The following is a 23,533-nucleotide window of genomic DNA, read 5'->3' as shown; positions in this document are numbered from 1 at the left end:
GCTCCTTTTGGAGCAGAAGTCTTGGCCATACATATGGAAGACTGACTTTCTCTATCGTCCTAGTGGATGCTGGGGTTCCTGAAAGGACCATGGGGAATAGCGGCTCCACAGGAGACAGGGCACAAAAAGTAAAGCTTTAGGATCAGGTGGTGTGCACTGGCTCCTCCCCCTATGACCCTCCTCCAAGCCTCAGTTAGATTTTTGTGCCCGGCCGAGAAGGGTGCAATCTAGGTGGCTCTCCTAAAGAGCTGCTTAGAAAAGTTTAGCTTAGGTTTTTTATTTTACAGTGAGTCCTGCTGGCAACAGGATCACTGCAACGAGGGACTTAGGGGAGAAGAAGTGAACTCGCCTGCGTGCAGGATGGATTGGCTTCTTGGCTACTGGACATTAGCTCCAGAGGGACGATCACAGGTACAGCCTGGATGGTCACCGGAGCCTCGCCGCCGGCCCCCTTGCAGATGCTGAAACGAGAAGAGGTCCAGAATCGGCGGCAGAAGACTCCTCAGTCTTCTTAAGGTAGCGCACAGCACTGCAGCTGTGCGCCATTTTCCTCTCAGCACACTTCACACGGCAGTCACTGAGGGTGCAGGGCGCTGGGAGGGGGGCGCCCTGGGAGGCAAATGAAAACCTTTTTTGGCTAAAAATACCTCACATATAGCCTCCGGGGGCTATATGGAGATATTTAACCCCTGCCAGAATCCGTTAAGAGCGGGAGACGAGGCCGCCGAAAAAGGGGCGGGGCCTATCTCCTCAGCACACAGCGCCATTTTCCCTCACAGAAAGGCTGGAGGGAAGGCTCCCAGGCTCTCCCCTGCACTGCACTACAGAAACAGGGTTAAAACAGAGAGGGGGGGCACTAATTTGGCGTTAGAAATATATAAAAAAGATGCTATAAGGGAAAACACTTATATAAGGTTGTCCCTATATAATTATAGCGTTTTTGGTGTGTGCTGGCAAACTCTCCCTCTGTCTCTCCAAAGGGCTAGTGGGTCCTGTCCTCTATCAGAGCATTCCCTGTGTGTGTGCTGTGTGTCGGTACGTGTGTGTCGACATGTATGAGGACGATGTTGGTGAGGAGGCGGAGCAATTGCCTGTAATGGTGATGTCACTCTCTAGGGAGTCGACACCGGAATGGATGGCTTATTTAGGGAATTACGTGATAATGTCAACACGCGCCAAGGTCGGTTGACGACATGAGACGGCCGACAAACAATTAGTACCGGTCCAGACGTCTCAAAAACACCGTCAGGGGTTTTAAAACGCCCGTTTACTTTAGTCGGTCGACACAGACAGGGACACTGAATCCAGTGTCGACGGTGAATAAACAAACGTATTCCTTATTAGGGCCACACGTTAAGGGCAATGAAGGAGGTGTTACATATTTCTGATACTACAAGTACCACAAAAGAGGGTATTATGTGGGATGTGAAAAAACTACCGTAGTTTTTCCTGAATCAGATAAATTAAATGAAGTGTGTGATGATGCGTGGGTTCCCCCCGATAGAAAATATGGGCGGTATACCCTTTCCCGCCAGAAGTTAGGGCGCGTTGGGAAACACCCCTTAGGGTGGATAAGGCGCTCACACGCTTATCAGAACAAGTGGCGGTACCGTCTATAGATAGGGCCGTCCTCAAGGAGCCAGCTGACAGGAGGCTGGAAAAATATCATAAAAAGTATATACACACATACTGGTGTTATACTGCGACCAGCGATCGCCTCAGCCTGGATGTGCAGAGCTGGGGTGGCTTGGTCGGATTCCCTGACTAAAAATATTGATACCCTTGACAGGGACAGTATTTTATTGACTATAGAGCATTTAAAGGATGTATTTCTATATATGCGAGATGCACAGAGGGATATTTGCACTCTGGCATCAAGAGTAAGTGCGATGTCCATATCTGCCAGAAGATGTTTATGGACACGACAGTGGTCAGGTGATGCAGATTCCAAACGGCACAAAGGTGTATTGCCGTATAAAGGAAGAGGAGTTATTTGGGGTCGGTCCATCGGACCTGGTGGCCACGGCAACTGCTGGAAAATCCACCGTTTTTACCCTAAGTCACATCTCTGCAGAAAAAGACACGTCTTTTCAGCTTCAGTCCTTTCGTCCCTATAAGAGTCATATCTGCCCAGGGATAGAGGAAAGGGAAGAAGACTGCAGCAGGCAGCCCATTCCCAGGAACAGAAGCGTTCCACCGCTTCTGACAAGCTCTCAGCATGACGCTGAGACCGTACAGGACCCTTGGATCCTACAAGTAGTATCCCAGGGGTACAGATTGGAATGTCGAGACGTTTCCCCTGCGCAGGCTCCTGAAGTCTGCTTTACCAAGGTCTCCCTCCGACAAGGAGGCAGTATGGGAAAAAATTCACGAGCTGTATTCCCAGCAGGTGATAATTAAATTACCCCTCCTACAACAAGAAAAGGGGTATTATTCCACACTATATTGTGGTACTGAAGCCAGAAGGCTAGGTGAGACCTATTCTAAATCTAAAAAAATTTGAACACTTACAAAGGTTCAAATCAAGATGGAGTCACTCAGAGCAGTGATAACGAACCGGGAAGAAGGGGACTATCTGGTGTCCCGAGACATCAGGGATGCTTACCTCCATGTCCCAAATTTGCCCTTATCACTAAGGGTACCTCAGGTTCGTGGTACAGAACTGTCACTATCAGTTTCAGACGCTGCCGTTTGGATTGTCTACGGCACCCCGGGTCTTTACCAAGGTAATGGCCGAAATGATGGTTCTTCTTCGAAGAAAAGGCGTCTTAATTATCCCTTACTTGGACGATCTCCTGATAAGGGCAAAGTCCAGGGAACAGTTGGAGGTCGGAGTAGCACTATCTCGGATACTGTTACAACAGCAGGGGTGGATTCTAAATATTCCAAAATCGCAGCTGATCCCAACAACAAGTCTCCTGTGCTTAGGGATGATTCTGGACACAGTCCAGAAAAAGGTGTTTCTCCCGGAAGAGAAAGCCAGGGAGTTATCCGAGCTAGTCAGGAACCTCCTAAAATCAGTGCATCATTGCACAAGGGCCATGGTAAAAAAATGGTGACTTCCTTCGAAGCAATTCCAGTCGGCAGATTTCATGCAAGAACTTTTCAGTGGGATCTGCTGGACAAATGGTCCGGATCGCATCTTCAGATGCATCAGCGGATAACCCTATATCCAAGGACAAGGGTGTCTCTCCTGTGGTGGTTACAGAGTGCTCATCTTCTAGAGGGCCGCAGATTCGGCATTCAGTTTTGGATGTTGGTGACCACGGAGGCCAGCCCGAGAGGCTGGGGAGCAGTCACACAAGGAAAAAATTTCCAGGGAGTGTGATCAAGTCTGGAGATTTTTCTCCACATAAATATAGCTAAGGGTAAATTTATAATGCTCTAAGCTTAGCAAGACCTCTGCTTCAAGGTCAGCCGGTATTGATCCAGTGGGATAAAACATCACGGCAGTCGCCCACGTAAATAGACAGGGCGGCACAAGAAGCAGTAGGGCAGTGGCAAAAACTGCAAGGACTTTTCGCTGGGTGGAAAATCATGTGATAGCACTGTCAGCAGTGTTTCATTCCGGGAATGGAAACTGGGAAGCAGACTTCCTCAGTAGGCACGACCTCCACCCGGCAGAGTGGGAACTTCATGGGGAAGTTTTCCACATAATTGTAAACCGTTGGGAATTACCAAAGGTGGACATGATGGCGTCCCGTCTGAACAAAAAACGGGACAGGTATTGCGCCAGGTTAAGAGACCCTCAGGCAATAGCTGTGGACGTTCTGGTAACACCGTGGGTGTACCAGTCGGTGTATGTGTTCCATCCTCTGCTTTTCATACCTAAGGTACTGAGAATTATAAGACGTAGAGGAGTAAGAACTATACTCATGGCTCCGGATTGGCCAAGAAGGACTTGGTACCCGGAACTTCAAGAGATGCTCACAGAGGACTTATGGCCTCTGCCGCTAAGAAGGGACTTGTTTCAGCAAGTACCATGTCTGTTCCAAGACTTACCGCAGCTGCGTTTGACGGCATGGCGGTGGAACGCCGGATCCTAAGGGAAAAGGCATTCAGGAAGAGGTCATTCCTACCCTGGTCAAAGCCAGAAAGGAGGTGACCGCACAACATTATCACCACATGTGGCGAAAATATGTTGCGTGGTGTGAGGCCAGGAAGGCCCCACGAAGAAATTTCAACTCGGTCGATTCCTGCATTTCTTGCAAACAGGAGTGTCTATGGGCCTCAAATTGGGGTCCATTAAGGTTCAAATTTCGGCCCTGTCGATTTTTCTTCCAGAAAGAATTGGCTTCAGTTCCTGAAGTCCAGAAGTTTGTCAAGGGAGTATTGCATATACAACCCCCTTTTGTGCCTCCAGTGGCACTGTGGGATCTCAACGTAGTTCTGGGATTCCTCAAAACACATTGGTTTAAAACCAGTCAAATCTGTGGATTTGAAGCATCTCGCATGAAAAGTGAACATGCTCTTGGACCTGGCCTGGACCAGGCGAGTGTCAAATTGGTGGTTTTTTCCTCAAAAAAGCCCATATCTGTTTGTCCATTCGGACAGGGCAGAGCTGCGGACTCGTCCCCAGTTCTCTCCCTAAGGTGGTGTCAGTGTTTCACCTGAACCAGCTTATTGTGGTGTCTTGCGCCTACTAGGGACTTGGAGGACTCCAAGTTGCTAGATGTGGTCAGGGCCCTGAAAATATAGGTTCCAGGACGGCTGGAGTCAGGAAAACTGACTTGCTGTTATCCTGTATGCACCCAACAAACTGGGTGCTCTTGCTTTTAAGCAGACTTTTGCTAGTTGGATGTGTAATACAATTCAGCTTGCACATTCTGTGGCAGGCCTGCCACAGCCAAAATATGTAAATGCCCATTCCACAAGGAAGGTGGGCTCATCTTGGGCGGCTGCCCGAGGGGTCTCGGCTTTACAACTTTGCCGAGCGGCTATTTAGTCAGGGGCAAACACGTTTGTAAAATCCTACAAATTTGATACCCTGGCTAAGGAGGACCTGGAGTTCTCTCATTCGGTGCTGCAGAGTCATCCGCATTCTCCCGCCGCTTTGGTATAATCCCCATGGTCCTTTCAGGAACCCCAGCATCCACTAGGACGATAGAGAAAATAAGAATTTACTTACCGATAATTCTATTTCTCGGAGTCCGTAGTGGATGCTGGGCGCCCATCCCAAGTGCGGATTATCTGCATTACTTGTACATAGTTACAAAAATCGGGTTATTATTGTTGTGAGCCATCCTTTCAGAGGCTCCGCTGTTATCATACTGTTAACTGGGTTCAGATCACAGGTTGTACAGTGTGGCTGGTATGAGTCTTACCCGGGATTCATAAATCCTTCCTTATTGTGTACGCTCGTCCGGGCACAGTACCTAACTGAGGCTTGGAGGAGGGTCATAGGGGGAGGAGCCAGTGCACACCACCTGATCCTAAAGCTTTACTTTTTGTGCCCTGTCTCCTGCGGAGCCGCTATTCCCCATGGTCCTTTCAGGAACCCCAGCATCCACTACGGACTCCGAGAAATAGAATTATCGGTAAGTAAATTCTTATTTTCTAGTGAGTTTGGCTTTCTCGAGACTTCTGGCCTTGGTGTCCATTCTGGCGGCGTTCTACTGCAGTCAAGCAAGAGTAATGCTCGGTAAAGGGGTCCCCCTTCACCAAAATGGGGTCATGGGTCACAAGCTGTGCGGCTGATATATCCCACGGCCCTGGGTGGAGTCATCTGGATTCAGTTAATGTGGGAATTTGCTAAATCGATAGGACTCAAAAAAAAATAAAATAATGGAACAAAATTGGTAGAATCCCATCATCTCTGCAAATCCAAAGTCCTGAGTACAGACTCGCAGTTAAGGGATATGTATTAGCTGCACATGGGGGCAGCCATGTTGGTGGTGGCTAAGTTGGCCAAACGGCAGCCTATCCATTCTCTAGGAGCCAGTGAGGTCACTAGTGACTTTCCGACCAATCAGTATGACTCGCTGGTTTCTAGAGAACGGACGGCAGCCTCGGGTGTTTAAGCATCAGGTTCCCAGCAAGTAGCACTTTTATTTGAGGGCAGGAAATTATACTGACATGCGCTGATTACACCTGTTGAGTAGCAGGCGGTTGCGTCTTTCACATATGCAATGCAGCCTTGCCTATTGGCAATCCTTTTACATGGCAAAATCAACCTGTTTCTCCGGCAGGTTCCACAGGGTAACAATCGGATATGATGACGCAACAGCAGATTTGCACCAAACAGTCAAAGCTTGCGGCCTTCCAGCATGCAGCGGGCCCGTCCATATATCCTCGCCTCCTGGCTCAGGCAAATCAGTTTTTTGTTTGGTGCGGCAGGAGCACCCCTACCCATAGGACAGGCAGATAGGGTGTAATCTATGCTTCTGGGTTTTTTTTATTGAGCCTGTAACTGAATATAGAATACATGTTCCTGGTCTATGTAATAGCAGCCAATACTAAGCCTCTCTAGTTTGGTTGGGATCGTGCTGCCTCCCCTGTGAACTTTTGCCTGTACATTAAATTTAGTATTTTATTTCAGGTCACCTAATTCCACTGAGATGTACATTCCTCTGTAAAGGTTCTGTACTTATTAGTGTGTGCAAATACTTCCCTGTTCCAGGAGCCCTGTAATCCGTCCGTATCGCCACACTCTGGGCGATTGTGCCATGTACCTTCATCGACAGAATCACTTCCCAGTTTGGCTGAGACACTAGCTGCCAAATCCGGCCGCTGACACGGAGCCTGTTTTGCTAGCGTACCGTCTGTTTTGGGGTCAGACTCGGCAGTATTGGATTTAATCTGTCAATATTGGTCTGTCTGTTTCCAGCTTAAGGTACAGAAGTGGCTTTCATCCGTTTTATAAATGCTCTGATAATCCTCTTAACGGAGCACTTGCGGACCAAACACCGTGGTCATTCATCTGATTTATGTATTTTTATTGTGCAGTATTTAAAGTCATTATTACATCTTTTAAAGCTCTTATATAGGGGCGACTATGCGTTATTACGGTAGCAGTTGCGTTATATGTTGCGGGCATTCGCCAGCCTTGGCGCAGTCTCCCTGTACCTGATAAACCACCTGCTAGCATTTACTAATGTCTTTTCATTCTCGTCATTTTAGGGTCCTGTTCCCCAGTATTACGGAATAATAACTAAATTGAGTTCGATTTTAGTCTCCTGATGTTGCGACAGTTCTGTGGGTGCAGATATTGTAATTTCCCTTTTAATTGTTGTTGTGCAGAAATAATTGTCGTAACGGAAATGTGAGTTTTGCAATGCCCCTTCTGTGCACATATGGCTGACCCCTCCGTCCCACGCTTGCAGTTTCGGACTCTCTGCTCCTCCGTTTTTACTTTTATTTTACCTTTTTCTTTAACTGATTTTCAAGTTTGACAATCGTTTAGTTGGTGGACTGTGCAATAGCAGGGCCACTTCTATGGCGGATTATTGTGAGAGTGCGGTGACCTCTTTTTCTTGAAGTGTGTTCGTACATGCGCCGAAGAGTGGGGTGATTTGATGATGCAGTCATAATCTTGGCCGTTATGGTAACGACATTGTTGAAAAGTTGATATGTCGACGTCTGCTTAATGTAAAATGTTCCGTGTCAGCATCTGGAATGTCAGCATGTGAAATGCTGTCATTGGACCTGTTTAATTTTTGTAAGTAGGGAAAAAGCAGGCAGCTGGGCAAAACTATGCTGCACTGCAGGGTGGGGCAGATGTAACATGTGCAGAGAGAGTTAGATTTGGGTGGGGTGTGTTGAAACTGAAATCCAAATTGCAGTGTAAAAATAAAGCAGCCAATATTTACCCTGCACAGAAACAAGATAACCCACCCAAATCTAACTCTCTCTGCACGTGTTACCTCTGCCCCACCTGCAGTGCAGCGTGGTTTTTCCTAGTTGCTTGCTTTTTTTGCTTTACTTACAAACCTGAATCAGGCCCAGTGTGCAGACACCATCAACCTGGGGGGTTCTGCTGAGCTGAACGGAGGTAAGTCTTCGCCTCACCGCTGGGACCCATAGTTTTGTTGACGTTCTGAGCATGTCGACAGATCAGTGTCGACAATAGGGCCGTGTTGACATGATTAATGTCTTCAAACATGCTGAACCCGATGGCTTGTTGTTGTGGTCTCGGGTGGAAAATATTTTGTGTGTGGCCGTGGAAAATTTTGAGGTCGCACTATGGCACCGCGTCAGGGTTCTTAGCGACTGACACTAATAAAAGTACTGGCTGCTTTTCCCACGGTCTCCACCGATATTTTCAGCAACATCACAACTCTTATACGCTGGTGTATTTCTTTGTCCTGCCAGGTGGCGCACGCTAGTGCATTTGGTAGACAGCTTGCGGCACTCCAGATGCTGTGGAACTACAAATCCCAGCATTCCCTGTCATGGTTTTACTGATAGGGCACGCTGAAACTGTGACAAAGTATGCTGGGATGTGTAGTTTCACAGCAAGCGGAGTACCACACTTTGCCTGGCCCTGCCGGTCGTGGCAACATGCCGGCTTGTGGGAAGAGCATGGGGCCGTTTAGCCGTTACAATATCAGGGAATACGTACGAAGGGCCAACGCTATTTTCTTTTTCACTTAATGTATTTTAATCCTCTATTTCATGTGAGTGAGTGGAGGCGTTTGTATGGAGCGACGGAGGAGTAGGAAAAATGAAAGCACAATGCTCGACGCAGCAGCCCATTGTGTCAGGCATGTTAGGAGAAGCGAGGAACAAAAAGCCAAATCTGCTTCCCAACGGAGGTCGGAGTCTTTGTGAGGGCAAAAAAAAGATCTCGCTCAGGAAATATGAGCAGATCCGGAAGAATGAAGGTAAACTGGTATATTTGATTTAAGCAGAGAGAAATGAATGGGATGTGTAAAGGCTCCGGCTGGCGAGAGAATGGCGAAATCGCTACGTTCTAGGGGGTAAGATCTATAAGTGAAAGCAGAAAAACAAAAGGAGGAATAATAAGACTATAGATGGAGACGGGATTATGGCGGATCATCTCCTCTATTACCGTTCCTCTGAGCTACGAAGGTTGTCATTGTGGCTGTACCGCCCATGGGTCTGAAGGCTGAATATGGCACAAAATGGGCAATTACCAAGGAGGAAAGGGTATGTGGGAGTCACTGTTTCAGTTGACTTAAAAATAGGCAGCAAAGGGGGGGCCGGCTGGGATCTAGGTCGTATAAGAGGGTAATGGGCAGCAAAGAGAGACATATAGGTCATCGGAGAGACCACGCCTAGAACACAGCGTTCAGTTTGGGCCACCGTTCCAGAAGGACTAAAATAAGTGAGCAACCAAAACGGTACATTGGCTCGCGTCACACAACTAACCCGGAGGAGCCTCGCCGTCTCAGTGCGCAGGATATTAGCAGATTAGTATATACGGCCATGTGGTTCTTGTGAAATCATTTTAAAGAACACCGAAAACATAAATGCTCTTCTTACTGGTCATCACTATTTGAGGGCAGGTCTTAACTGCACGCTGTTCCTCGGTTGACGTAATAGTAATGTGGTCATCGGGGCATCATTATATAGATATAGGTGATTGTTAGATCAGTAGAGTGGGTGTCACAAATCTCAGGCGTCCCACGTCTCAGCCGCCTCACTTCTGACTGGGCTAGTTTATTGTAAGTGTTACACAATAGAAAGCGGTTGCGCAATTCTGATTGGACAGATTAAGCATCGCGTTGGCTTTGGCGAACATCTTTGGATGCGTCTAATGAGTGCGCAAACAATTGTAATTCTTGTTCGTGCTATGCGTCAATGTGGCAACCATTGTGGAGCATGGCCTCCCTCGGGCACCTTGCCTTTGAATTGACCTGCCCATGCCAGTCCACTCTGCCATCTCTTACGCATAGTTATGTATGACGATACCAACGAAGCCACCTTGAGGTAAAATCATGTGACTGTATGGGCGCGGTTCATTGGCCAGAGCTCCTGACATTTGTCATGACGCCCCTACATTCAGGCTGTATACTCACGCCCCAGCTAGTATGCAGTTACCGTGTCTCTGTTTAAGATATCACTATTCACAATGTCGACCGCAGGACGTTGATATGGCTGTTGACTTCAATGTCGACATCTGCAAAAAATATTGACATAGAATGTCGATATCAGACATATTAACGTTGGAACAATGCTGATATTTTTTGTGTGGCTTAGGGCTACCATTAGGAATGGGAACAGAGTGACAGGAAGTACATTATGTCGACATAACATCAGTGTCGACACACTGAAACACAACATCGCTGACAAGAATGTTCAGTGTTGACAATACGCCGACATAATGAATGTCTGACAATGTAACGGGACAACCCACACACACCCACACCCCCACCCCCCATCCGTTAGGCCTTGGGTGTGAATCTCTGCACTGCTGTATGATTTGTGGTTGAGGTTTCGTGGTCACTGAGAAATGCTGGATGTGAATGAGCTGTGCGATCTGATTGGCTCATAGTTGATTGCAAGGCTGGTAAGAACATAATTGCAGGCACAGCTAAGTACCGGTGTCTTCGGTAACTGCTAATTGATGTAATCGCAGCATTAAAAGTTTGTGAAAGTGCAGAAACTATTGTCTAGCGTTTAGCACGAAGCGACGGTTATTGCCTTGCAGAGATGGAAAGTTCCCGTTTGGAAGCCAGCTACTCAGCCAGTAAGTGGGCAGAATGTCTGATCCGGGAACTGCGCGGCTGCAGCCAAGCACTCTTCCTTCCCTTTGCCGTGGATTTGCAGAACTTGGGAGCAGCGTCCTCTCCGCGTCTGCCTCGCTAGGACATGCCAAGAGCATACGGCTGTGGGGAAGAGCGTGGGATCCGGTGACAGCGTACCATCACGGCACATGTCGTGTACCCGCTCCTGGGCACTCTGTGCCTGTTCATCTGGCAACTACAGCAAACGTCTGTGGAGCTGGCAGAGAGGACCCTTCTTCCTCCCCATTCAGCACAGGGTTAACGTGTAATCTTCTTATGACACTTTCCAATTTATATAATGGAACACATGTCTAGTACCGGATGGTGGAGAGCGATGCTGATTTTATGACATTGAGCATTTTGCATCGTATTCTGCGTAAGAGAATAATCTTGAATCGTGAGCGTATAGTGCACTATTATAGTCCTGGCCCAATTGCATAAGGTCTGGGCGGTGTCCGTTACGTAGCGCAGAATCCCGTTTCTAGCCATTGTGTGTTACTTATTGCCTCCTTATCTCCCTGGCTGCACCTTGCGATGTTAGAACACATCAGGCGACGCTTTTGTAGCCTCTGCCGACGTCACCGTGGTTGGACTGAATAGAAGACAATACATGACCTACTTATGGCGTACTGTGCGATATCACTAGCACGCAAGACGCTGCAGACGTGCTCCACGCGTGCTACTGGGTGCCAGTGTGAGACAGAATCCATGAAAGCGACTGGCACCATCCGTGTTTATGAGACGTGTATAAGGGAACGTACAAAGCAGCAGTTGGACGTATTTAGTTACCCGGCTCCCAGGTGTTCAGCAATTATATGGATTTGTCACCAAGTCTCTGGCTGCATCCATCTTGGCGTTGTATAATGTGTTATCGCGCTAAATAGATGCTGGCGGAATAAGGCCAAATGCCGTTTTTTAGCTTTTCATAAAATTAGAGAATGATTCACTGAACAGGTTTGGAGTTTAGCAGAGGAGACGCTCAGAAAGGGGAGGGGGGGTGTTTCTGCAAAGGACTGGTATGGAAGTATAGAGGCGAGCGGTAATCATTTTTCCAGAGCTTTGCTGTGTTTCTGCTCGCTGAGTATACAGTACAGCTCTGTCGTAGCTCATTCGTCTCGGCCCGGCGCCCCAGTTATTTTTGGATCCAGCCTTGTTCTGCATTAATGCGACGTCTGTATTGACCTCTCTGGAAACGGGTGTCAGTCATCTGAATGCAGAATACCAGCTGGATCTGCGTGCGAGTTCCAGAACGGCTTCCTAATGGGGAATAGCCGGAACGTTCGTGCTGGTCATAAGTATTCATATAGATGGAATCCTGCAGAATGTGTCCCCCCTCTGCACCTCCACCTTATAGCGTTGTCTCCAGGAGTTCGCTCCCCCCTACGTTGAAGTCGCACTGGAACAACTGGTCAGGTCACTTCTCCATTCTCAGGCAAACCTTAATTTGGGGTCTATTTACTAAGAGAGAGATAAGAGAACCAACAAACCAACCAACTCCTGTTCGTTTTCAAACACCGCTTGTAACGTGGCAGTTAGGAGCTGGTTGGTACTTTATCCCTCTCCACTTTACCTCTCTCCAGGGCTCAGTACATAGACCCCAGTATGTTTTATGCAAAGTCTCTGACTGTGGAGCTTATTCGACTCGCGATCCATCCGCAAAAAAAATGCAATGCTGATGCGGGTGCATGCGCAGGGTCTGTCCCGCAGTACATGCGAACGCCTCTACCTACCAATCAGACAGAGGTGTTCGGTGGGGGCGGCAGCGCTCCGTTTCCTAGGCCGTGCGTTGTGGGGACAACGTCAGGCAAATGGGGGGGCTGGGCGTGACGTCACACACAGCCGCTCTGATCACAAAGATGGCTGCAGCCCTCCTGCCGTCGCAGCCAGGCTGCGCTGGTAGGAGGTATCCACAATTTCAGCGGGGTTACGGGGGGCATGGCGCCAGTTAGCCTTGCCCTGCGATGGGCAGCCCACAGCATGCAAGCAAAAGGATTGCAAATTCAGAATTTGCAATCCTTACTGAATAGAATCCTATATTCCCTTTACTCTTCTACCTGCTAATTGACGTATATAGTATGGATGGTTAGAAGTGGTTAATGCTTTGGTGTAACATTCAATGTATGATGGTAAATGCGCCAATATACCTGGTAAGTGTTGGCGTTAGGGAAGACATTGGCCCTCATTCCGAGTTGATCGCTCGCTAGCAGTTTTTAGCAGCCGTGCAAATGCTATGCCGCCGCCCACTGGGAGTGTATTTTAGCTTAGCAGAAGTGCGAACGAAAGGATCGCAGAGCGGCTACAAAATAATTTTGTGTAGTTTCAGAGTAGCTCCAGACCTACTCAGCGCTTGCGATGACTTCAGGCTGTTCAGTTCCGGATTTGACGTCACGAACTCGCCCTGCGTTCGCCCAGCCACGCCTGCGTTTTTCCTGGCACGCCTGCGTTTTTCCGAACACTCCCTGAAAACGGTCAGTTGACACCCAGAAACGCCCACTTCATGTCAATCACTCTGCGGCTGCCAGTGCGTCTGAAAAGCTTCGCTAGATCTTGTGTGAAACTACATCGTTTGTTGTAATAGTACGACGCGCGTGCGCATTGCGCCGCATGCGCAGAAGTGCCATTTTTTTTTGCCTGATCGCTGCGCAGCGAACGAAAGCAGCTAGCGATCAACTCGGAATGACCACCATTGTACAGAGATTTTACCCCTCATTTCAGTTTGTTTGCGGCTGGAGTATTTGTCAGAACTTATATTGGTCAGCAGATACGGGCTGGATTTGGGCCGGGACCATCAGTGAGGTATGAGGTTATGAGAAAATGAGAGGTGCTGTGAATACTCTCAAATCTAAGTTTGAATAAGGAGATAATTATCTCCTGAGAAATGTACATAAATCACAATTAATTATACCTGTAAGAATTATTTTTAAATGTCTTGGCAGCCCTGCTGTTATATCGCAGTGTTTATTATTCAAAGTACACCCTTTGCCTGCACACAGTAGGCGATACTTCGTGCCTCACACCTCCGTGATGTCACTGGCTTGTACAGGTGGAAACGCATCTGGCTGAGTAGACACACTGGGAGTTGTAGTGCAGCAGCAAGCTATTAGAGTCACACTGTTGCATACTGCGCTGTTCCATATTACGCCTGCTCTCTCCCACACGCTCTCCTCTCTCTCATCCGCCCCTGTTTTGATGCTTCAGCAGTGGTCTGTTCCAACCTCCGCATTCCTCTAATGATTCTCTCCTGCTCGCTGGGGGAATGCTGTAACCGGCTTCCCACTCGGCTGGCAGAGAAGCCTCTTGTCGTTTCACTAATTGCCTGTTTCTTTCTCTATAACGCGCTGACTGGTAAATCCTGTTGCACAGCGGTGTCTATGTGGGAGCATCAGGGTAGGAAGCCTTTATTGCACCGTTGCAGTGTGTTGTGTGGCTTTTGTCTACGTATACATGTGTGATGTGTGTGTGTGTGTATATAAATATATTTGTTTTCCAGTAGAATAAGGAATGTTTCCATCTGTAGCTATCGCTCGCTTCGATTTACCCTTATCCCTGTTCCATTGCACAGTTTATATTGTATAACAGGCTCCAGGGACAGAAATTGGAGGTATCGAGCTGAAATGCCGGCGCTGGCAGCTGATTGCGTCCGAATGGAGCAGCAATGGAATTGCTCCATTAGGTGCCCGGTTATTTTGCCCAAACAGTTATGTCGTGCAAGCAGCAGGTACCACAGCAGCACAGAGTATATCAGGAGATGGGTGAGGACAGGGCTGCATGTGACAAGGGCAGTGATATGATGTGAGGAGGGGAATGGAGGCAGCAGGAAGCCACAGACTGAGAGTTATATAGTGGGAGGAGCAGGGTTCCCAGCAGCACAGAGTATATCAGGAGATGGGTGATGTGTCAGTGAGGACAGGGCTGCATGTGACAGGGGCAGTGACATGGGGTGGTCTTCAGGTTGCCGACAGCCGGCATACCGTCACTTTTCTCCCTCGTGGGGGTCCAAGACCCCCCTGGAGGGAGAATAAATCGCGCCACCGTGCCCGCAAGGGGCTCATTTGCGCTCGCCACGCTGTCGGTATGCTGGCGGTCGGGATTCCGGCGCTGGTATGCTGGGAGTCCGGCCGCCGGCATACCATACTGCACCCGTGACATGATGTGAGGAGGGGAATGGAGGCAGCAGGAAGTCACAGACTGAGAGTTATATAGTGGAAGGAGCAGGGTCCCCAGCAGAACAGAGTATATCAGGAGATGAGGGATGTGTCAGTGAGGACAGGGCTGCATGTGACAGGGGCAGTGACATGATGTGAGGAGGAGAATGGAGGCAGCAGGAAGCCACAGACTGAGAGTTATATAGTGGAAGGAGCAGGGTCCCCAGCAGAACAGAGTATATCAGGAGATGAGGGATGTGTCAGTGAGGACAGGGCTGCATGTGACAGGAGCAGTGACATGATGTGAGGAGGGGAATGGAGGCAGCAAGCACCTACAGACTGAGAGTTATATAGTGGGAGGAGCAGGACCCCCAGCAGCACAGAGTATATCAGGAGATGAGTGCTGTATCAGTGAGGACAGGCTGTATGTGACAGCGGCAGTGACATGATGTGAGGAGGGGAATGGCAGCAGCAGGAAGCCACAGAAGGCGTGGTACAGAATATAAGGAGTAGGGCTCCCCCGCAGCACAGAGTATATCAGGAGATGAGTGATGGCAGGGCTGTGTGTGTGTCAGGAGCTGATACAAATAATAATACAGCCAGAGACTGAACATTAGATGGAAGATGTAGCGTTGGCTAATAAAAGCACAGAGCAGTGATGCATTGGAGTGATGGGGATAATTGTGCTGTCACATACAGTATGCCTTCTCTACTGTCTGTATACAATGCTGCAGCCTTCCCTATGAACACCAGACGTAGGAATGTGTGCTGCTTTGCGGTTACTTTCCTGTCCTGTGTACCCCAGTCATTGCGCTGCCTCTGTATGTACATCCCAGATCTATTTTCTGCCTCTTGTCTGATATACCACATGCACTTTCTGGAGTGTGTATAAATATAAAATATGCATGTATGTGTGTAGCCTGGAGGTGTGCTAGTTCCGTCCCATGTTATTAGCTCTATATATATCACAGAGTGGAGAGAGAGAGAGGAAAGTGCCCTTGGAGTAACTGGCACTAGCTGTAGGGGGGGGGGGGGGTGGTGAGTGTGTGTGTGTGTGTGTGTGTCACTGCGTCAGTATATGTGTATAACTAATCTCTTATGGGGACATTGACCTGAATGGGTGAAAGGTGGGTGTATGTGACCCCCACTATACCTCTGATCTTATGAGCAGGCTGGCTCACTATGAGGGTAGTGACGCTACAACAGGGTCAGCGGTCCGTAGGGCTCGTTGGGAAAGTCATAAATCTGAAGTTCTACCATGAGCTATGGTGAGCTGTTTACTACCCAGCTCAATGCCCGCAGTGGTATATAATGGGGATGATGGATTTGGTGTGTGTTGTGGAGGGGAGACTGAGGCCAGTTCCGTGATTAGAATACACGGCGCTATTCAGAAGCTGTCGGCCGAATAATTAAGTCCAAATGGCCAGTACCTTCGTGACTTACCTGGCGATGTGGTTGCACCGTCCCATGGCAGCCGGAGGACTAGAGGCTGTGGGGCTACAGAGAAAGGGGTAGTAGAGCGGGTAATAGGGGTGCCACTAAATTACCAAAGCCGCCCACTAAACCGGGGAATTGTGTGACGGTGTGGGCGTTACTGGTCACACGGCCGCGCCTGCCTATAGGATTGCATTATACAGCAATATATGACATTTGAATTTTTAGAACAGAATAAAGAAACTTAAACAGCCGGTGATTTGGGCGGACGGTGCCAAGCTGCCGGGACTGGGGCCAGAATGGTGTGACTCTGGATTGGGCATCTGATCAGGGTCAGCCAGGTGCTGATTGGGGTCTGTGTGAAACCCTGGTCGCCTAGAACATGCATGTAGTCGGGAAGTCCACCTACCGGCTGCTCTGGCCTCTTGTCATTCAGGGCGGACAAACTTTTATCCACCGAAACTCGCAGCCTACTGTTACTGTATGTAAAGTGGAAACGTTCTCTTCATTATCTCTCTCTGGTAATATCCTATGTGAGGCTGGCATTCCCCTTTTCTCTAACGTCCTAGTGGATGCTGGGGACTCCGTCAGGACCATGGGGAATAGCGGCTCCGCAGGAGACAGGGCACAAAAGCAAGCTTTTAGGATCACATGGTGTGTACTGGCTCCTCCCCCTATGACCCTCCTCCAAGCCTCAGTTAGGTTTTTGTGCCCGGCCGAGAAGGGTGCAATCTAGGTGGCTCTCTTAAAGAGTTGCTTAGAAAAAGTTTTTAGGTTCTTTATTTTCAGTGAGTCCTGCTGGCAACAGGCTCACTGCATCGAGGGACTTAGGGGAGAGATTTTCAACTCACCTGCGTGCAGGATGGATTGGATTCTTAGGCTACTGGACATAGCTCCAGAGGGAGTCGGAACACAGGGCTCGCCCTGGGGTTCGTCCCGGAGCCGCGCCGCCGATCCCCCTTGCAGATGCTGAAGATGAAGAGGTCCGGAACCAGGCGGCAGAAGACTCTCAGTCTTCATCAGGTAGCGCACAGCACTGCAGCTGTGCGCCTTTGTTGTCAGCACACTTCACACAGCGGTCACGGAGGGTGCAGGGCGCTGGGGGGGGGGGGCGCCCTGGGCAGCAATGTATAATACCTGTATGGCGAAAAATACATCACATATAGCCCTTGAGGCTATATGGATGTATTTAACCCCTGCCAGATATCTAAAACTCCGGAGAAGAAGCCCGCCGAAAAGGGGGCGGGGCCTATTCTCCTCAGCACACAGCGCCATTTTCCCTCACGGAAAGGCTGGTGGGAAGGCTCCCATGCTCTCCCCTGCACTGCACTACAGAAACAGGGTTAAAACAGAGAGGGGGGGCACTGATTTGGCGATATGTATATATATTAAAATGCTATAAGGGAGGAACACTTATATAAAGGTTGTCCCTGGATAATTATAGCGTTTTGGTGTGTGCTGGCAAACTCTCCCTCTGTCTCCCCAAAGGGCTAGTGGGTCCTGTCCTCTATCAGAGCATTCCCTATGTGTGTGCTGTATGTCGGTACGTGTGTGTCGACATGTATGAGGAAAATATTGGTGAGGAGGCGGAGCAAATTGCCTGTAATGGTGATGTCACTCTCTAGGGAGTCGACACCGGAATGGATGGCTTATTTATGGAATTACGTGACAATGTCAACACGCTGCAAGCCGGTTGACGACATGAGAGGGCCGGCGAACAAATTAGTATCTGTCCAGGCGTCTCAAACACCGTCAGGGGCTGTAAAATGCCCATTTACCTCAGTCGGTCGACACAGACCCAGACACGGACACTGATTTCAGTGTCGACGGTGAAGAAACAAACGTATTTTCTTTTAGGGCCACACGTTAAGGGCAATGAAGGAGGTGTTACATATTTCTGATACTCCAAGTACCACAAAAAAGGGTATTATGTGTGAGGTGAAAAAACTACCTGTAGTTTTTCCTGAATCAGATAAATTAAATGAAGTGTGTGATGATGCGTGGGTTTCCCCCGATAGAAAATTATTGGCGGTATACCCTTTCCCGCCAGAAGTTAAGGCGCGGTGGGAAACACCCCTCAGGGTGGATAAGGCGCTCACACACTTATCAGAACAAGTGGCGGTACCATCTACGGATAGGGCCGTACTTAAGGAGCCAGCTGATAGGAGGCTGAAAAATATCCTAAAAAGTATACACACACATGCTGGTGTTATACTGCGACCAGCGATCGCCTCAGCCTGGATGTGCAGAGCTGGGGTGGCTTGGTCGGATTCCCTGACTAAAAATATTGATACCTTTGACAGGGACAGTATTTTATTGACTATAGAGCATTTAAAGGATGCATTTCTATATATGCGAGATGCGCAGAGGGATATTTGCACTCTGGCATCAAGAGTAAATGCGATGTCCATATCTGCAAGAAGATGTTTATGGACACGACAGTGGTCAGGTGATGCAGATTCCAAACGGCACAAAGATGTATTGCCGTATAAAGGGGAGGAGTTATTTGGGGTCGGTCCATGGGACCTGGTGGCCAGGGCAACTGCTGGAAAATCCACCGTTTTTTACCCTAAGTCACATCTCTGCAGAAAAAGACACCGTCTTTTCAGCCTCAGTCCTTTCGTCCCTATAAGAGTCATATCTGCCCAGGGATAGAGGAAAGGGAAGAAGACTGCAGCAGGCAGCCCATTCCCAGGAACAGAAGCCCTCCACCGCTTCTACCAAGTTCTCAGCATGACGCTGGGACCGTACAGGACCCCTGGATCCTACAAGTAGTATCCAAGGGGTACAGATTGGAATGTCGAGAGGTTTCCCCCCTCGCAGGTTCCTGTAGTCTGCTGTACCAATGTCTCCCTCCGACAGGGAGGCAGTATTGAAAACAATTCACAAGCTGTATTCCCAGCAGGTGATAATAAAATTACCCCTCCGACAACAAGGAAAGGGGTATTACTCCACACTATATGGTGGTACTGAAGGCTAGGTGAGACCTATTCTAAATCTGGAAAATTTGAACACTTACAAGGGTTCAAATCCAGATGGAGTCACTCAGAGCAGTGATAGCAAAGAACAAGGGGACTATATGGTGTCCCGGGACATCAGGGATGCTTACCTCCATGTCCCAAAATTTGCCTTTTCTCACCAAGGGTACCTCAGGTTCGTGGTACAGAACTGTCACTATCAGTTTCAAGACGATGCCGTTGGATTGTCCAAGGCACCCCGGGTCCTTACCAAGGTAATGACCGAAAGGAGGATTCGTCTTCAAAGAAAATGGACGACCTCCTGATAAGAACAAGGTCCAGAGAACAGTTGGAGGTCGGAGTAGCACTATCTCAAGTAGTTCTACGACAGCACGGGTGGATTCTAAATATTCCAAAACCGCAGTTGTTCCGACGACACGTCTGCTGGTCCTAGGGATGATTCTGGACACAGTCCAGGAAAAGGTGTTTCTCCCAGAGGAGAAAGCCAGGGAGTTATCCGAGCTAATCGGGATCCTCCTAAAACCAGGAAAAGTGTCAGTGCATCATTGCACAAGAGTCCTGGTAAAAATGGTGGCTTATTACGAAGCGCTTCCATTCGGCAGATTTCACGCAAAAACTCTTCAGTGGGATCTGCTGGACAAATGGTCCGGATCGCATCTTCAGATGCATCAGCGGATAACCCTATATCCAAGGACAAGGGTGTCTCTCCTGTGGTGATTACAGAGTGCTCATCTTCTAGAGGGCCGCAGATTCGGCATTCAGGATTGGATGCTGGTGACCACGGAGGCCAGCCTGAGAGGCTGGGGAGCAGTCACACAAGGAGTGTGATCAAGTCTGGAGAATTCTCTCCACATAAATATACTGGAGCTAAGAGCAAATTTATAATGCTCTAAGCTTAGCAAGACCTCTGCTTCAAGGTCAGCCGGTATTGATCCAGTGGGATAACATCACGGCAGTCGCCCACGTAAACAGAAAGGGCGGCACAAGAAGCAGGAGGGCAGTGGCAAAACTGCAAGGATTTTTCGCTAGGCGGAAAATCATGTGATAGCACTGTCAGCAGTGTTCATTCCGGGAGTGGACGACTGGGAAGCAGACTTCCTCAGCAGGCACGACCTCCACCCGGGAGAGTGGGAACTTCATCGGGAAGTTTTCCGCATGATTGTGAACCGTTGGGAAAGACCAAAGGTGGACATGATGGCTTCCCGCCCGAACAAAAAATGGGACAGGTATTGCGCCAGGTCACGAGACCTTCAGGCGATAGCTGTGGGTGTAACAGTCGGTGTATGTGTTCCCTCCTCTGCTTCTCATAACCAAGGTATTGAGAATTATAAGACATAGAGGAGTAAGAACTATACTCGTGGCTCCGGATTGGCCAAGAGGGACTTGGTAACCGGAACTTCAAGAGATGCTCACAGAGGACTAATGGCCTCGGGAGCTAAGAAGGGATTTGCTTTCAGCAAGTACCATGTCTGTTCCAAGAGGAACCGTGGCATCGGCCTTTAAGAAAGGACCTGCTCCAGCAGGGACCTTGTCTGTTCCAAGACTTACCGCGACTGCGTTTGACGGCATGGCGGTTTGAACGCCGGATCCTAAGGGAAAAGGCATTCCGGAAGAGGTCATACCTACCCTGGTCAAAGCCAGGAAGGAGGTGACCGCACAACGTTATCACCACATGTGGTGAAAATATGTTGCGTGGGTGAGGCCAGGAAGGCCCCACGAAAAAATTTCAACTAGGTCGTTTTCTGCACTTCCTGCAAACAGGAGTGTCTATGAGCCTCAAATTGGGGTCCATTAAGGTTCAAGTTTCGGCCCTATAGATTTTCTTCCAGAAGGAATTGGCTTCAGTTCCTGAAGTCCAGACGTTTGTCAAGGGAGTATTGCATATACAGCCCTTGTGTGCCTCCAGTGGCACCGTGGGATCTCAACGTAGTGTTGGGATTCCTCAAATCATATTGGTTTGAACCATTCAAATCTGTGGATTTGAAATATCTCACATGGAAAGTGACCATGCTGTTGGCCCTGGCCTGGGCCAGGCGATTGTTAAAATTGGCGGCTTTGTCTTACAAAAGCCCATATTTGATTTTCCATTCGGACAGGGCAGAACTGCGGACTCGTCCCCAGTTTCTCCCTAAGGTGGTGTCAGCGTTTCACCTGAAACAACCTATTGTGGTGCCTGCGGCTACTAGGGACTTGGAGGACTCCAAGTTGCTAGACGTTGTCAGGGCCCTGAAAATATATATATATATATATATATATATATATATATATATATATATATATATATATATATATATATATATATATATATATAATTCCAGGACGGCTGGAGTCAGAAAGTCTGACTTGCTGTTTATATTGTAGGCACCCAAAAAGCTGGGTGCTCCTGCTTCTAAGCAGACTATTGCTCGTTGGATTTGTAGTACAATTCAGCTTGCACATTCTGTGGCAGGCCTGCCACAGCCAAAATCTGTAAATGCCCATTCCACAAGGAAGGTGGGCTCATCTTGGGCGGCTGCCCGAGGGGTCTCGGCTTTACAACTTTGCCGAGCAGCTACTTGGTCAGGGGCAAACACGTTTGCTAAATTCTACAAATTTGATACCCTGGCTGAGGAGGACCTGGAGTTCTCTCATTCGGTGCTGCAGAGTCATCCGCCCTCTCCCGCCCGTTTGGGAGCTTTGGTATAATCCCCATGGTCCTGACGGAGTCCCCAGCATCCACTAGGACGTTAGAGAAAATAAGATTTTACTTACCGATAAATCTATTTCTCATAGTCCGTAGTGGATGCTGGGCGCCCATCCCAAGTGCGGATTGTCTGCATTACTTGTACATAGTTATTGTTACAAAAAATCGGGTTATTATTGTTGTGAGCCATCTTTTTTAGAGGCTACTTCATTGTTATCATACTGTTAACTGGGTTCAAATCACAAGTTGTACGGTGTGATTGGTGTGGCTGGTATGAGTCTTACCCGGGATTCAAGATCCTTCCTTATTGTGTACGCTCGTCCGGGCACAGTACCTAACTGAGGCTTGGAGGAGGGTCATAGGGGGAGGAGCCAGTACACACCATGTGATCCTAAAAGCTTGCTTTTGTGCCCTGTCTCCTGCGGAGCCGCTATTCCCCATGGTCCTGATGGAGTCCCCAGCATCCACTACGGACTATGAGAAATAGATTTATCGGTAAGTAAAATCTTATTTATTTCCTCCCGCAGCTTGTGTACAGTGTGAGGAAGGGACGACTAAATAGCACGAGGTCTCCAGTGAGTTAAGACTCTGTTTCCTTTTTCCCTCCACTAGGGGGCGATGTTGTCTATAGATGGTATCACCTTCCCTCTTCCAATAGTACAGATCCCTCCTATTCACATCAGTACGGTCTACGATGCCTTATACCTGTGCATGCAGTGAAAGATTCTACGTAGATGCTGTTCTGTATTTTGTTTTAGAAAGGGGTGCTGCTACGTTGTGGAAAGTGCTGTTTTACCACCCATTTGTTCCCAGTGACATTACGGGGGTGCAGAGGCTGCACTTCTGGTGAGCAGCCGGTCAGGAGCCCAGCGGCGGAGGGAGTGTGCTATATTGTGACAATATGTAATTATGCTGTCTCTCCTGTCTACTGTAGCTCACCCGTCACCCCAATGAAGACTGCGCTGGGTCACTCATTCCAAAGCAGAGCGGTGTCCTGCCATAGGATTGGTGTTGAACAGAGAGGAAATTAAATGTCCGGCTTCAGTCCCTAGTCATACGTGAGTACAGACGCAAGAACGTGCCGAGAGGTGAACGTGATTTTGAGTCCGTACACTTTGGGTTTTGCGCCCATATTCAGTGTTCCTGCTTTAAGATACTTGCACCCTTTAAATCTAGTGTACAGATGAGCTTGGCACAGACGTTCGGTCATCCCCACTATCCACTCGGGAACTCGGGTCAAGTCTTTGGCACGTACAAGACATGTCCTTAAAGGCGCAACTTAAATATGTATAGATCAAATATGCATGTATAACGGGGGTGGGGTTGACACAAGAATAAGTTCTGCTCAACTGAAAACACGGCCGCAAATAGTGCGTAGTGTGGCGGACTTTACTGCGGAAATCGGGCCCTTTGGTGTGGTTGGCCAATACTAATTGATTTATGGAGAAATAATGACCACTTTTAAGAACTACAAGTCTATGGGGTATATTCAATTGAAGTCGGATCCATTCCGACATTCATTTGTCGGAATGGATCCGACCTGGGCTATTCAATGCATTCTCTGAGCCCTACTGACCGCTGACCCTGTTACAGCGTCCCTACCCT

The 23,533-nt window shown here is 48.6% G+C and overlaps 1 protein-coding gene across 4 annotated transcripts in view; it reads left to right on the top strand.

The window, feature by feature from the left end:
- The window catches only part of TMCC1 (transmembrane and coiled-coil domain family 1), a 139,315-nt gene that overhangs the window by 9,643 nt on the left and 106,139 nt on the right, over positions 1–23,533 (top strand). For 2 of the 4 annotated variants that reach the window (XM_063941226.1, XM_063941228.1), the window contains exon 2: positions 22,863–22,986. The exons of 1 other annotated variant lie outside the window; for it this stretch is intronic. The gene's annotated coding sequence lies outside the window, so the exon portion shown is untranslated. Of the gene's footprint in view, positions 1–13,992; positions 14,076–22,862; positions 22,987–23,533 lie in introns of those variants that run through there. One more of the 4 variants, XM_063941227.1, reaches the window with a different exon arrangement.

Source organism: Pseudophryne corroboree, chromosome 9, assembly GCF_028390025.1.
Source record: "Pseudophryne corroboree isolate aPseCor3 chromosome 9, aPseCor3.hap2, whole genome shotgun sequence".
Lineage (NCBI taxonomy): Eukaryota > Metazoa > Chordata > Amphibia > Anura > Myobatrachidae > Pseudophryne > Pseudophryne corroboree.
Note: the sequence above shows the minus strand (reverse complement) of the source record. Positions and strands in the feature narration are given on the sequence as shown.